This window comes from Protopterus annectens, chromosome 11.part0 (genome assembly GCF_019279795.1).
Source record: "Protopterus annectens isolate FY-2018-M chromosome 11.part0, PAN1.0, whole genome shotgun sequence".
NCBI lineage: Eukaryota > Metazoa > Chordata > Ceratodontiformes > Protopteridae > Protopterus > Protopterus annectens.
In genome coordinates, this window is record NC_056745.1 from 826,610,689 (window position 1) to 826,624,540 (window position 13,852).

At 34.7% G+C, this 13,852-nt stretch overlaps 1 protein-coding gene across 2 annotated transcripts in view; it reads left to right on the plus strand.

Annotated features, from left to right (window-relative positions):
• The first annotated feature begins 204 nt into the window (after positions 1 to 204).
• The window catches only part of LMO3 (LIM domain only 3), a 324,298-nt gene continuing 310,650 nt past the window's right edge, over positions 205 to 13,852 (plus strand). Inside the window, exon 1 of one of the 2 annotated variants that reach the window (XM_044088233.1) lies at positions 205 to 543. The gene's annotated coding sequence lies outside the window, so the exon portion shown is untranslated. Of the gene's footprint in view, positions 544 to 2,049; positions 2,285 to 13,852 lie in introns of those variants that run through there. The other variant, XM_044088232.1, reaches the window with a different exon arrangement.

The following is a 13,852-nucleotide window of genomic DNA, read 5'->3' on the forward strand; positions in this document are numbered from 1 at the left end:
CAATTATGTTAAGAGAACATCTGTAAGTAGAACTTAATGAGGTCCATTAGAGCAACATGTACGGTCTCCTCTAACAGTGGTTGTCAGCTACTTGGATGAGCTGAAGGGAGGCTGCTAACTAGGGACCTGGTGAGCTGCTTAAATACTGGAGGAGCAGAGCTGGCCCACTCAAGTTTTTTTTTTTTTTCATTAGGTAGGAGAAGTGAGTAACACAGAGAAAGAAACACAGATAGACAGGTATCCCTTTTATCATTTCAGTTGTTTAACAGGAAGGATAGTTGCAACTCAGCTTCCTGACTTCAGTCGTAGCACCTTCCTTAAAAAGAAAATAAAAAAGCAACTTGGATAACTTAAGACTGATTTTCCTTTACTAGGACTCGGCAGCATAACAGAATCGTTGAGCAACAAAATATTTGCTTTATTGAATTAAATATTGAGCAAGAAATGATATCAAAGAAACTCTGAAGTGTTTCACAGAAGACGGAGAAAACCAATAACTTGAAGAATTCTATTTCTGTGGAGAATTTCCAAAGGACAAAAAAGGTAAGTTATTTATTTTCTTTGTAAGATAGTGGATTGAAGATCTTTCTGAATGCTTCCTCAAAATTGAAGGATTAAGTAAATTCTTTCCTGTCAAAAAGAAAGTATGATCAGACACTGAAAAGAAGCCCAAGCTTGCGTAATCATACAAAGAAACAGCTCTTAAATGTATTTTTTTCTTTCTTTTGAAAAACTTTGTTATTAAACTCTTTAATTTACTTTTCCCCTAAATGCATACATTTACACAAAAAATTAAGCAATACTGTGTTCATTTACACATGCATGTGCATGCGTGTATACACATACAGATACATTGAACCGTGTATGGTGGGGTAAGAAACGAGATTCATTCTAAAGGTAATGTTTACAGTGTCCTCTAAAGATAAAAGTTCACCTTTTGTACACCAGCTCCCTTTGTGTGCTTTTGTGATAATAATCATTTGGCAATCACATAAGTACATCTGTGTAGTATATTAAGCATCAAGCCTCTTCAAAAAATCACATTTTTTCTGATATTTGTCCCTGTGAATAATTCATATGATTATGAAGAGAAAAGGAAAAAAAAATGCTATTTGCTGTCTCACTCTCTTCTTTAGCACAGATGGAAAAAAAATCTGTCTGTAAATTGCATGATTGGGGAGATAGTGTGCTTTCAAATAATTTAATTCATGACAAAACCTAATTACTGTCAGGTAATACCCTGTCAGCTTTAATGCATTTCATCAGTCATAATGAAAAGGAGAGCGTTTTATGACCCATCTAATTATCATTACATTTTAGGGGAAATGAGTGGCATGGATATGAATGTTAACTATTGATTCTGCCTTGTTCTTTTACACATGCAGTTTGGCTTATTGGTTGTTCAATCCTTTTTATGTCTTCAAGAATCTCTAGATGCAAAGCATAAGAAAAAAATGAAATTAGTGATGTGGAGTGAGTGAGTGAGTGTGTGTGTGTGTGCGGTATGTTCGCAAGTATCTATTTCATAAGCTAAAAGTCACTTTGCATCTGGAATCTCCTTCCCCTACATTCTGCTAACACAAGCAACCTTTTGTTAGTGTTTCGGACTGCAGCCCTAATTACTGGCAAATGATGTCACCCTAGTCAAAGGAATAATCCCTTCATTTAATTAGAAGAATGGTTTAAACAAAGATTTGCACAGATGTAGCAATCATTTGTCATGAAGTGCTGAGCAGAAACTGCCAGCATGGGGTACGAGATCATATTGCTGAAAGAATAAAAAATTATATCTCCTTCAACATAATTAATTTAATTGTCCTCATTAGTGGCATAATTTGTTTGATTTTTATATCTTCCCCTTTGCAGAGATTCAAATATAATACACACACTACATTTAGACAGTCTCTCTCTCTCTCTCTCTCGAACACACACTTGCTCACTTTTCTTCCTTTTTCCTCTCTCAGTGCATTGGATAAAACAGGGAGAGAGAGAGAGAGAGAGAGAGAGAGAGAGAGAGAGAGAGAGACATTGAGTATTATCAAGAAGGAGGGAGAGACGAAGAAAGACGGAGAGAAAATTATCACAATGTATATGTTGAAGCCAAGCTGTTGCAGAACAGATGCACAAAGGTAGCCTTAAAAGTGAAAACAACTATGTCTGAATGTAAACCAGAAAAGGGAAACTAAGTTTCCATATAATCTCTATCACAGACCGACAGAAACTGGGTGGATTCAGTATCTCTAACTCACAACAGTGTCTTGAGTTTTTGGATTCGCTTGTTGAGGTTAGTTCAATTCTGAGTATTAACATTTTCTTAAGAACTGTGTGTGTATGTACCGTGTATGTACAGTGTGTGTGTGTGTGTGTGTGTGTGGTAGTGCTAATGTGTAATTTGGTTTCTTCCTGTGAATAGAAAGGGGTACAACTGGATTACAGCTGTGGTGTAGCAATCTCAAGGAAACTGATTTTGAGCTAGAACATGCTCTAATGAAAGCACACAGTTTTAAAAGTAATATACTTTTATCTTCCTTGACCAGAATGGGACTGACCAAGAAAGAATATTATAAGACTTATGTTTTTTCATTATTAACTAGTTCAGACTCATGTAAAAGTAGCAAGTGGTTTTGCCTCATTATTACAATCCTACTTCACATGAATGTACACTTGAAATTTTAACACTCTGTCTGGAAAAAAAAAAGTTTTATTTTACAGCAGGGTAATTTTTTAGCAAACAGTTAACACGGTAGCATGGTTTTTACCTAACTTCTTCTAGAAAAAAAAAACATTATTCCTACAGCAAAAGTATATACTGCAAACACATATGTATACTGTAAAAATATATAATGTTCTTCAGTGCTTCGATTATATAAACCAATGACACTATTAAACACAACACTACTAGGTGGAAAATACGTGCCTATGCATGAATATTCACAACATATGGCATAAGGTACCACTTAATTTTGCAACACTAAACCAATTTGTTCAAAACAAGGCAGCCAAATACAGGTGAGAGTGCAGAAGAGAAAGAATGCAGACTTTGATAATGAGCTACAAAAAAGCTGAAATGTATTTTTAAAAATGCTGAAATATTATGCTTCAAACTGTTCTGCTGTTAGCAGGAAAGTAAATGGCAACAAAAATGCTTAGGATTTGCAAAGTATTTTATCTTACTTAATATTTGCTTCCTATGTGGCATATTTAGTCAGAAAATCTGCTAGCTGTTTAATTGCTACTTAAAATATAGACTTCCTGATATACGAGGAGAAAGTTTAAACAAGGTCATTTTAGACGCACGTTGATTTATATTTAATATATGAATTATGTAGTTCAATTTCCAGTTGTGTTTAACTATATGAATTGCTCATTACTAGTCAATTTATTTTAATACACTTCTGACTCTACTGTGCTGTTTCAGCATTACTCCTTTGGTAGCAAAAGGTAGTTGATATCTCTAATGTGGAATATTATTGCCAAAGCTTTAAAAATACCACAAGGAATGTATGACTCAGTAACCCTCATTTCCTGTTCATTGGCATTAGGTTTAATAAAGGGAAAAGCTAAATTTAGGACACCTTAAAATGTCAGATATGCCTAATCCATAGTTACTGTATTTGACTTTCACCTGTACCATTCAGACACAAGAATATTTGCAAAATTAGTGGCACTTTAATTGCCCAATGAAGCAATGGTTTACTAAAAATAATATTTTTAGCAGAAATTTGGGCAGCCCCCTACAGTACTGTTTAATTAAAAAAAGTTCTGGATATAGTATTTTAGAACAAGAATACAGTGTGTGTATGTATATATATATATATATATATATATATATATATATATATATATATATAGAGAGAGAGAGAGCTGGATCATTCTTAGCAAAACTACCATATTTTCATATAAATATTTCTCAAAGATTAATATTGTTATTACATTTGTGGCCATGGTAAGTGTTTAATATTCACACATCAGGACAATCTTGTAAAGTAACTGAGAATGCATCTTAGTTATACTGGAGAGGATGCTAAATGTTCAGTGCATTCCACTACACAGTTAAGAAGTATTTGGTCATTTTAGCAGTAATCAAGTTACTGAACTAACAATCTGAAATGTGTTGTTCTGCAGGCAAGAGAAGAATGCCACATATTTTATTTTGTTTATTTAACACTGACCATCGAGAAAAGGAACAGGATATAATTATGAATGTGTAACACAGAAATGAGTCCAAAAGGCAGATCCGATAGCACATCCATGGTGGAGTATACTGAACAATTTCACTTACAGTGTATATAAGAAGAAAACATACATAAGCATCGTGTACAAGTAACCAACAAGTGCAGATGCAATGTGTGTAGAGACAAATACAACCACAGTATGTGTGAGTTTGTTAGCTGTAAAGTCCACACCTGTGGGGTCTGACATAGCCTGCCATGCAGTGGGAAGGAGTGAAGGATTGTACAATACCTCTCATCAGTAATTACTGCCGTAAATACAAATACCCTGGGTGATTAACAAAAGTAATATCCAAACACTATCAATACTGATTGGGAACAACATACAGAAACAGTTTAAACAAGACTGTGCTCTTCCTCAGCTAAGCAAAAAAATAAAGTAGCGCATATGAGGTTTCTTCCATGCTGCTTAATCTTAGACAACATTTGGAGATTTATGTGGAATTTCCAAGATTAACATATCTGAGAACACTGATGGGGTGCACTTTCAATGCAATGTGCCATACAGTTGTAAGAACAAAGATAGTCAAAGTTCTGGAAATAAAACTCTGTCCCTTACATCACAGAAATGCTTTCTGCTCAAGGTAAACCCAGCAACTTATCAGAAGACTATTCTACGCTATCTGAACTAAAGCAGGAAACAATCCATACATATTTTATGTAATTATTCTTTCAAATTAAATAACTACATGAACAATGATATTACAAAATCTGCCATATTTACAGTAGCATGGTCTGTTAATTCAATATTTATAGATCTCGGTATGTGTTCTTCACTTTTGCTTCATTTATTATATTTAGTGACTGCAAAATACCCATTTTACAAAAATGCTGCTTTTCAGTCATAACACCTTGACCTAGTCAGAGTTGTACTGCATGCACAGGAATAAAGTCAGATTCAAACCTAGGTCTGTTTTAATACAACTTACTAGTAACTCACAAAAGCACGTGTCCATTCAGTGTATCTCAACACTTATCCTTATAACTATTATGTGTTTAAAGCTGCATGTAATTTTGGACTGTAATGAATGCTACTATTAAATAAGTAAAATACTGTGGAACAATGGAAAACAAAAATAATAAGTAAATGACAGGGGTCAGTCTCCGAGAACAGGAGAAAGCAATTAAGTGTGCTGAATCTGAAGATTTAAAAAAAAAAAACTTTTTTGGCAAGAGTAATTTAGCTACATATCAAATATTGTAAGTATTCAATGTGTTCATCTAAAGCATCATATTTTCTCTTTTTTTATTGAAAAGGGCACGTTTAAAAATGAATGAATTTACCTAAAATGTCAGACATTAATACTTGAATATTAAAAGCAATATTTTATGCATCTTAAAAAGACTTCAACTGGTGGTGATTGTTTGCAGATGATTTAGAAAGAATGTTTAAAGTGGAAAGACTATGCTGGAATGCTGACTGCAGAAAGTTAATATTCAGAAATATGAAACCATATTCTGATCTAAAGAGGTGCTGTATATTAAAAGCAGAATAGAAACAATTCAACGAAATGCAGTTTGTAAAAAATAGACAACTTTTCATCTGGTTTTCCTTCATTTCAGTGCAGTAGAAGGCTCCTCCCTCCCCCAATATAACAGACTTTGAAATTAATGAAAACTGAATGAAAATTATTCCACTCTTGAGTAACTGTATTTTGAACAAACTGCACTGCCACTTTATAAAAAATCAGTGCTCTTCATAAAATTATACTTCCATAAAATGCAGTTGTGGAGGGATGAACTTGAAATTTGGCATTCACTGATCTGGTGGCCTGAAGTAAATCAAGACATATGAACTTTTTCACCACATTCAATGAACTTGATAAAACTGTAACATATTCACTATAGGAGTCAGTGGAATATATGACTTAATATTTGCAAAAAGCCATTACAGTCCTGCAATGTCAGTTAATTTGCTGACTAGCTTTTGCAGAATGATACTCACTTTATACAGAAATATAAACATTTAAAAAAATTGCAAGTCTTAAGTATATGTACTTTGTGTGAAGTCTTTACTCTTTTAAAGGTCATGGATGCAGTTTTTAGATGAACAACTAAAGAAACAGATCTCTGGGTTAACACCTGAAATCAACAATGAAAAGCCTGCTTTACACTGAAGCAGTCAAAAACTCATGCTCAGTTTAAGATCTACATGGATTTGTCAGAAATTAATATTTTTTTTTGCAGTTTTTTAATGTATAGTATGAATTGTCCAGGGGAAAAGGATCAGGTGATTTTGAAGCTCTGAACTGCTGTAGGGTATTTTGATGTTTCCTTCCCTGCTTATCATATTACTCAGCAATTAATTTCCCAATAGGCATTTATAGTCTATGCAGTCAAATAAATGTGACAATAGCATTTAAATATATAATAACTTCTCTTAACTTCTTAGAAGGGCTGAAACCATAAAACTGGCCACTCTAATATCTCAGAGATTAAAAGCAATTTCAGGAAATTAATTTAAAAATGCTATGAAAATATACAGAAGCTGAATCGATCCCCATCATACATATTTTTAAAAATACAAATATATTTATCTTCTGTGTATCAGTGTCACTGTAGCAGTCGTAACAAGTGTTATTTATTTAAAAGAGCTTGCAGGTCATGCGCAATAAACATAGATTTTGAATGTGCATGGTAAACATTATTAAGTTAATGCTCTAAGTAGCAAACTGAAAAGTACCCAAGAGCAGTGATGACACTAATGTAGTGAACACATAAGTAGCTATTTGCTTAAAAAAAAGTTTTTGGACTCAACAATAGAAAATTATATTCTTCCCTCATAGGCTAATTTGCAAACTGGAAGCAATCCTACTTGAATGAAGTGCATTTGGACACATCAGTAGTCTTTGATTTGACTTACAAATGGTTAGACCAAAAGAGGACAAAATGCAGTTATGGGGTGTTTCAAGAAACAGAAATAGTATCTGTACTGCACCTTTACGCTCTTCATGTAACCTAATGTTGACTATTTAAAGACCTTGAGTAATCCACTGTCATCCCAACCACTCCATGTATACAAAAATCCAAGCATGTAGATTAGTCCAAGCCTTCTATACAAGATAGAAGAAGTTGACTCATGCTCACATGTTGCACCCCCATATATATAAAAAATCATGAACCAGATTCACTAGATTTGAATGGTGAAACTGGAAAATGTCAAACCCAATAGATTAGCCTTCTACAGGACAAAAGAGGATTTGTATCTCCGTTGTTTATAAGAAAAAAAAACTCTTTTTAAATGGAAGGGCAGCAAGGGTAAGTCACAAATTAAAAAAAAAATGCCAAAATTAAAAAAAAAATGTTTTCCTATTCAGGGTGGCAAAGGCCAGCTAGAATCTATCTTAGTAAACAACAAGTATAAAGTAAGAGAAATGATCCTGGATGGGAAAAGCTAGTCCACCCTCCCACACTAAATCAGAGGTATTCTGGTCAGCAAAATGAACATTTTAAAACACGCATGTCCTGAGCATATACACTTCATACAAATTGCTGCAACTCCTTTACTTATTTATCGTCACTAAGTTTTTAAATGAACTGCTGCAGAAACAGATGTTAGGGAGGGCACATAGACTTTGCATATAAGGCATCCCAGCCAGGAGCTAAATTGGAGAACCAAGTGCAGTAACAGAGCACTGCACCACTGTGCCATTCCTATCATGTGGTGTGACAATGTAATACCACGCTCCTTGAGCGAGGACCAGACTAGTAACTTCAGCCACATTAGACGTGTGACTGTTACAGCACCATCATGAGTATGTAATCATACTTGTGCATAACAACGGTCAGATACGTTACAACTAACACCATAACATTCTTTTCCATTGTGAAAGTCATCAAAATTCCAGCATCTAGGATGCACGAGTGTAACAGCAAATTATGAGACCCAAACATGGACATATCTGCTAGTATTGTTACTTGTTTGGTAAGCTTTTATTGACTGTATCTAGAATGTTTTTATTCTGCTGAAGCAGAGATACAGTGTTAAAAGAATCAACACAGTAATTGGACATTAAATGCAGTAACTTGGGTGCTACTCACAAATGAGCTCATGAAAATGGAATTACATTATTCTGATTACCACAAACTATTAATTTTTGCTACAAGGCATTTGTAATGACTCTTAAGACAACTATTTGGCTCCAACCCAAACAAAACATATGGAACCGGCTGATGGAAGATGGTTCATCATAAATGTTTCCCCCAGTCAAAATAGTAGAAAACAAGTAGGCACACTGAATCCACTTCCCTCTCTAAGAGAAACAGGTGTCCAACAGTATTCCTTGCTAAAGTGTCATCTCTTCTGGCCAAATCTGACCTGAGATTATGTTCAGTTTTTTCATAAAAGCAGAGGGATTATTTAATTTATTATTAAAATTATATTGCTTTCTCCTTTTGCAAATTCCAGTCTATACAATCCTGAATTGCAGAGCCCACTGGATAATTCAACAGACATCAGGCTAAACATAATATTAATAATGTCCCCATAACTACCATTTGCCTTTTGCTTTTCAAATTAATACTTTCTGCTAGTCAGTGAAAGTTTGCTTTACAATCTCTGATGACACACAGCGCATTGCATTTTATTTATTGATATATTGTGTGGTTTGCATTCTTGATATTTCTATCTGCTGTGCTCACTCTAGGTTTTATTTTATTTACCTGTTTTTATTTTTTTTTAATTTATCCTTTGTTGACTGGGTTAGTCCCACTAGGCATGGTGGCCTCTTTTCAGGGGATACCTGAGGTGATTTTTATACTACGAGAGGAAATTTGGATGGGGCATCAGTGAACAACTTCTTTTTTTGATACGTACTGCGGGATCTTTTTACATCCACCTGAGCTACCACCAGCTCAAGCAGATGGGGTCTCCATTTAAAGTCTCATCTAAAGGACAAAACAGGAGGAGTGCAGCACTCCCCTGTATATGCTACACTGCAGTGTCAGCTATTGATCCAACTGGTGCAGAAACAGAACCCATAACCTTCTGATCCAAAAGGAGTGTGTGCTACCTGTTGTGCCTCTCTTATTAAATGTAATAGTGGACTGACCCAAGCTGAGCCATATTCATCAATGTCCAGGGGATAAAGCAAAAGACAACACATCACAATGAAACAGTAACTTATATATACAAGGTCGAGGAAAAACAAGCAAATATGCATAGTCGAGCAAGGAATATGCATGGCAGTAAAACTATATATATATATATATATATATATATATATATATATATATACATACATACATACATACATACACACACACACACACACACACACACACACACACACACAATGAACTTAACTTCATATGTAAAGCATATCACCTAGTCACAGAAATACCCAAGTTCTACGCAGTATTGAAATTAATATTAAGTTGCCTCCTAGGGTGGTGCAGGTAACTATGACGATGAGTTAAGTTATAGTCAAATATGAGACACATGAACAATTTGCTTTCTTTGCAATTTAACCAATTTTAGTCTAAATTCTTTGACTATCTGACATTTCCTAATGCAATTGGGGAGGATGTCCCAAAGTTTGGGACCAAGAGTGGAAAAAGGACTGTTCTGTGGAATTTAAGTTATTTTGGGCCTCTGTACTATTGTGGTATTTTGAACATAACATAGCTGGTATTGCAATGTTTTACTACCACTCTGAATTTGTCTTTGGTCAAACAGGGACATTTTGGAAACAGTGTGGCTACTCACTAATCAGATTTAAATAAATATATTCACAATTATACGTATAAACATAGACTTATAAGCAAGCAGTAACACATATGCATGCAAAAAAATTATCTTCCTCTAAACATTTGATAGGTAGAAGACTCACAAATAAATGACAATGGATTTTTTTTCCTCCAAGGACATTCATCTTGATCTCTGTTATTTTGGTATGTAGGAATAAACCCAAAACATTATCATTTTGATTAAGGACTATACCCTTGTTTATGTTACATAACAGATGTAAATGCTTGTAGGAAAATGTGTAATAGGCTATGCTTTGTACAATATACTGTCAGTGGTGTTAGAATGAAAGTTACAAAGCTTGATAGTTTTATGTACTCAAAACTATATTATTGAGGTCATTTCTAGACTAACTTGTACAAATATCCCTCTTCTATCCACTGATCATTAGGTATGTAATTATTTTTAATTAAAAATGTGCTATTTCAAGCTTCACTGACAACCCACAAGCAATAATCCTGCAAAATATCTGACTTTTAAATGAGGTTTGGCAAAAAAATATGTAAACAGGCATTTTAATTATGCAATATTTCTTGCACTTGAAATAAACAACCATGTGGTATTACACAAGAATGACACAGCAGACAATGATGGTCGGTTCTCTGGCACCTTCTCATCCTGTGCAATAGGTTACTTTAAGAACACTTTTAGATGAGACAACACACCTTAATAAACACAGCACTTATAGAAAAATGAGAGGTGTGACTCTCTCTGGAACAATGTAAAGTTGATATGCCTTTCTTACATTCAGATATAAAGTTCTCATGCTGAGAAACTTTTGGAAAGAGTCCTTAAGAATATCACACAGTGTGGAACATATTCTGTTTTAATTTGTTTAATGCAATATTCTCTAACAGTACAAGTTTTTGTCATTTAATCCACATACTTCAGGTTTCACATACGTAGCATGCGAGTGCCACTAAATGGGTCCTAACAAAAGGAGGTTGGCTTCTGCATCTTATGGGTTCATAGCAAGTATTAGGCTAGCTGCTCTTGCAGACCATTTTAAGCCTAGACAATTTCCACTTTTGTGCTTGAAATAAATTATCTCATTTGGTTATAGACTGGCCATACCCATCCCATGGTTCATTCCCATGGTTGATAATTATATACATCACTCCTAATGACAATAACTGGGATTATACTACAGATAATTTGAGGGGACTCATGCATGAGATGAAGCATTTAGGAACTACATCTGTCCATTAGTAGTACAGGGGGCAGTCCTGGGGTAAATTCTCTGTTTCCCATCCATAGATATAAGTTGCTCTTGAATGCGGACAGAGATGAACTTTGTTTTATGTGGATAGGGAGTCTATTCCACAGCAGCGGTATCCTCTGTGAGATACACATGCCCTCCAAACCGTTCTGTAGATGTTGCAGAAGAGGTTTAGATCCATAGACTGAGTATTTCTGATACCATTTGACTTGCTGATGTGAGTAAATCCATCAGTAATGGGTTGGAGGATGACTTGCATGCCAGACACAGGTCACTGTTTAGCATTCTGTAGGGCACACAGTACAGTGACAGGGCTTTAAGTTGGTCTATGTAGGAAGTGTTGTTTAAGCCTTGCAACCTTTTAGCAAGGTATATCTGTGTACATTCCAGTTGTTGCATGTGTCTGGAAAGATACATGCCAAAGGGGACATTATATTATATTACCTTGACAAATATACTCAAAGAACACAGTCAGGGGCACTAATTTTCCATTTTTTTTGGTGGTGGTGGTGGTGGTGGGGAATACTGGTAAATCCAAAATTTGGACTCTGAATACAAAAGTATGTGATTTTCATAGAATCTGGCATTTTAGGCTACAGCACTCATTCACAACAACCTGCATTTCTTCTCATATTTATCACCTAAAAATACAGTCAGCTTGTTTTACTTAGTATCCTGTGCCTATAACATGTTTAGTTTTAAACACACACATATATATATATATATATATATAGATATATAGATCTAGGACTATTGAACTAAAGTTCAATAGTCCAAATTCACAATAACCAAACGCACTTTAACGAAAGTGCTTTCACCAAAAAAGGAATTTCGTTAAAATCCGTTCCAAAAAAAAAAACAATAAATCTTCTTTTATGCAGGGGGGAAATCCCCCCTATGTGGGGGGCTGTGCCCCTCACACCCCCCTACTTTTATATTCTCACTTCGAGGTCACACTATAGTGGGAAAAGGGAATTCTTCCTTAAACGCACCGTACTGCAACCGGCACAACCAGCATACATAACTGAAAGTGCTGCTTCAGTGAACAGCACTTTCGGTTATGCATGTTTGGTGATTTCTGCTTCGGCAGAAAGTGCTGTTGGGGATCTGTATGGATTTTATGTATGTTTGGTGATTTCTGCTTCGACAGAAAGTGCTGTTGGAGATCTGTATGAATTTTATATATATATATATATATATATATATATATATATATATATATATATACGTAATACATAAATGCACTAGAAAATTATGATGGAGTCACAATAATGAATATACATTAAATGCACTAGCAAGTTATGATGAAACCACAGTAATGAATGGAAATTGCAGTTAAAACAATCACCGACATAATTCCCCGATTTAACCTAATGAAAGCAGAATTTGATTTTTTTTTTTGGTGGAACCAAAAATCAGTGTCCCTGATATAGAGTGGTCTGTACACCTGCCCCATTAAGTGAGGTCCTGGAATTATCTTCTCATGTCTTTCTCTAAGTTCATACCCTCTGATTTAATGACAACACATTTGAAATGTATAAGAAATACGCTCAAACTAACCCCTTTCAAAAGCTTAATCTAGATCCATCTCATGATCAATAACAATGCATATTACACGCCCACTGTCCTTAACAAATTTAACTCTAAATATTCACCACTATGCCCTTTCTGCCCTAAGGAAAAAGCCGGCTTGCTACACATCTTTTGGATCTTCAAGAAAGTATATACGCTGTGGCATTCATTAAAAGTTAAACTTGATGAAATTGGATATGATAAAACTACTTTTTCATGGGAAACATCAATTCTGCACATTACAGCAAAAAACTTACTTAGCATATATCAGCATGTCCTTATTACAATGTGTGCACTAATCATGTATTATATAGCCAAAAATTGGTTAGATAAATCTAAGATCTCTTGGGAAAACTTTATAACCATGGCAATAAAATTCATAAGCTAGCAAATAAAAATCCCCCCAAAAATTACACATTTTCAAAAATACTGCAGTTATCTCCTAGATACCATACTAAAAGACCAAAGCTAAATGTTTTTCTTCTTTTATCTACTGATGAAACTACGGTACATATAACCTCAGACTCTCTCTCCTTATAACTAGCCCCTCCCCCACACTAACCAATTTATCTTTTCCTTTATATACCGATAGTCTATCGCTACCACTAATGAAGACAATGTATAAACCTACATTATTGAGTTTTCGCTCATCACATTATATTTAGCTTATTAGAAGAACTCCCTTTTGAATAATTCACCTATCTTGTTCATATACTCACACACTTTGCTCTGTAGTGACACAAAATAAGAGAGGCATCTAAGTGTAAATAGATGTACATAGTTTCGGGTTTTGGTGTTCTTTTTAGTTTCTCTACCCATGTCATATGATATTAGCATCAATATGGATATTTTCAGGCTTCCTAGGGATCATCCGAAATGAAGATAACCCACAAGATGTTAGTGATTAGAGAGGTATCACGTTAGTTTTACAGTATCGCTCGACAAACAAAATATATGATATACCTCAAATCTTATATTCATTTTTATTGGTTATCAGTAACTAATCCTGTAACTAGGAATAGCATTACAGTTGAATGTGTTTAATGTATCATTCTCAATGGTCTTTTTTTCTCTTATCCACCT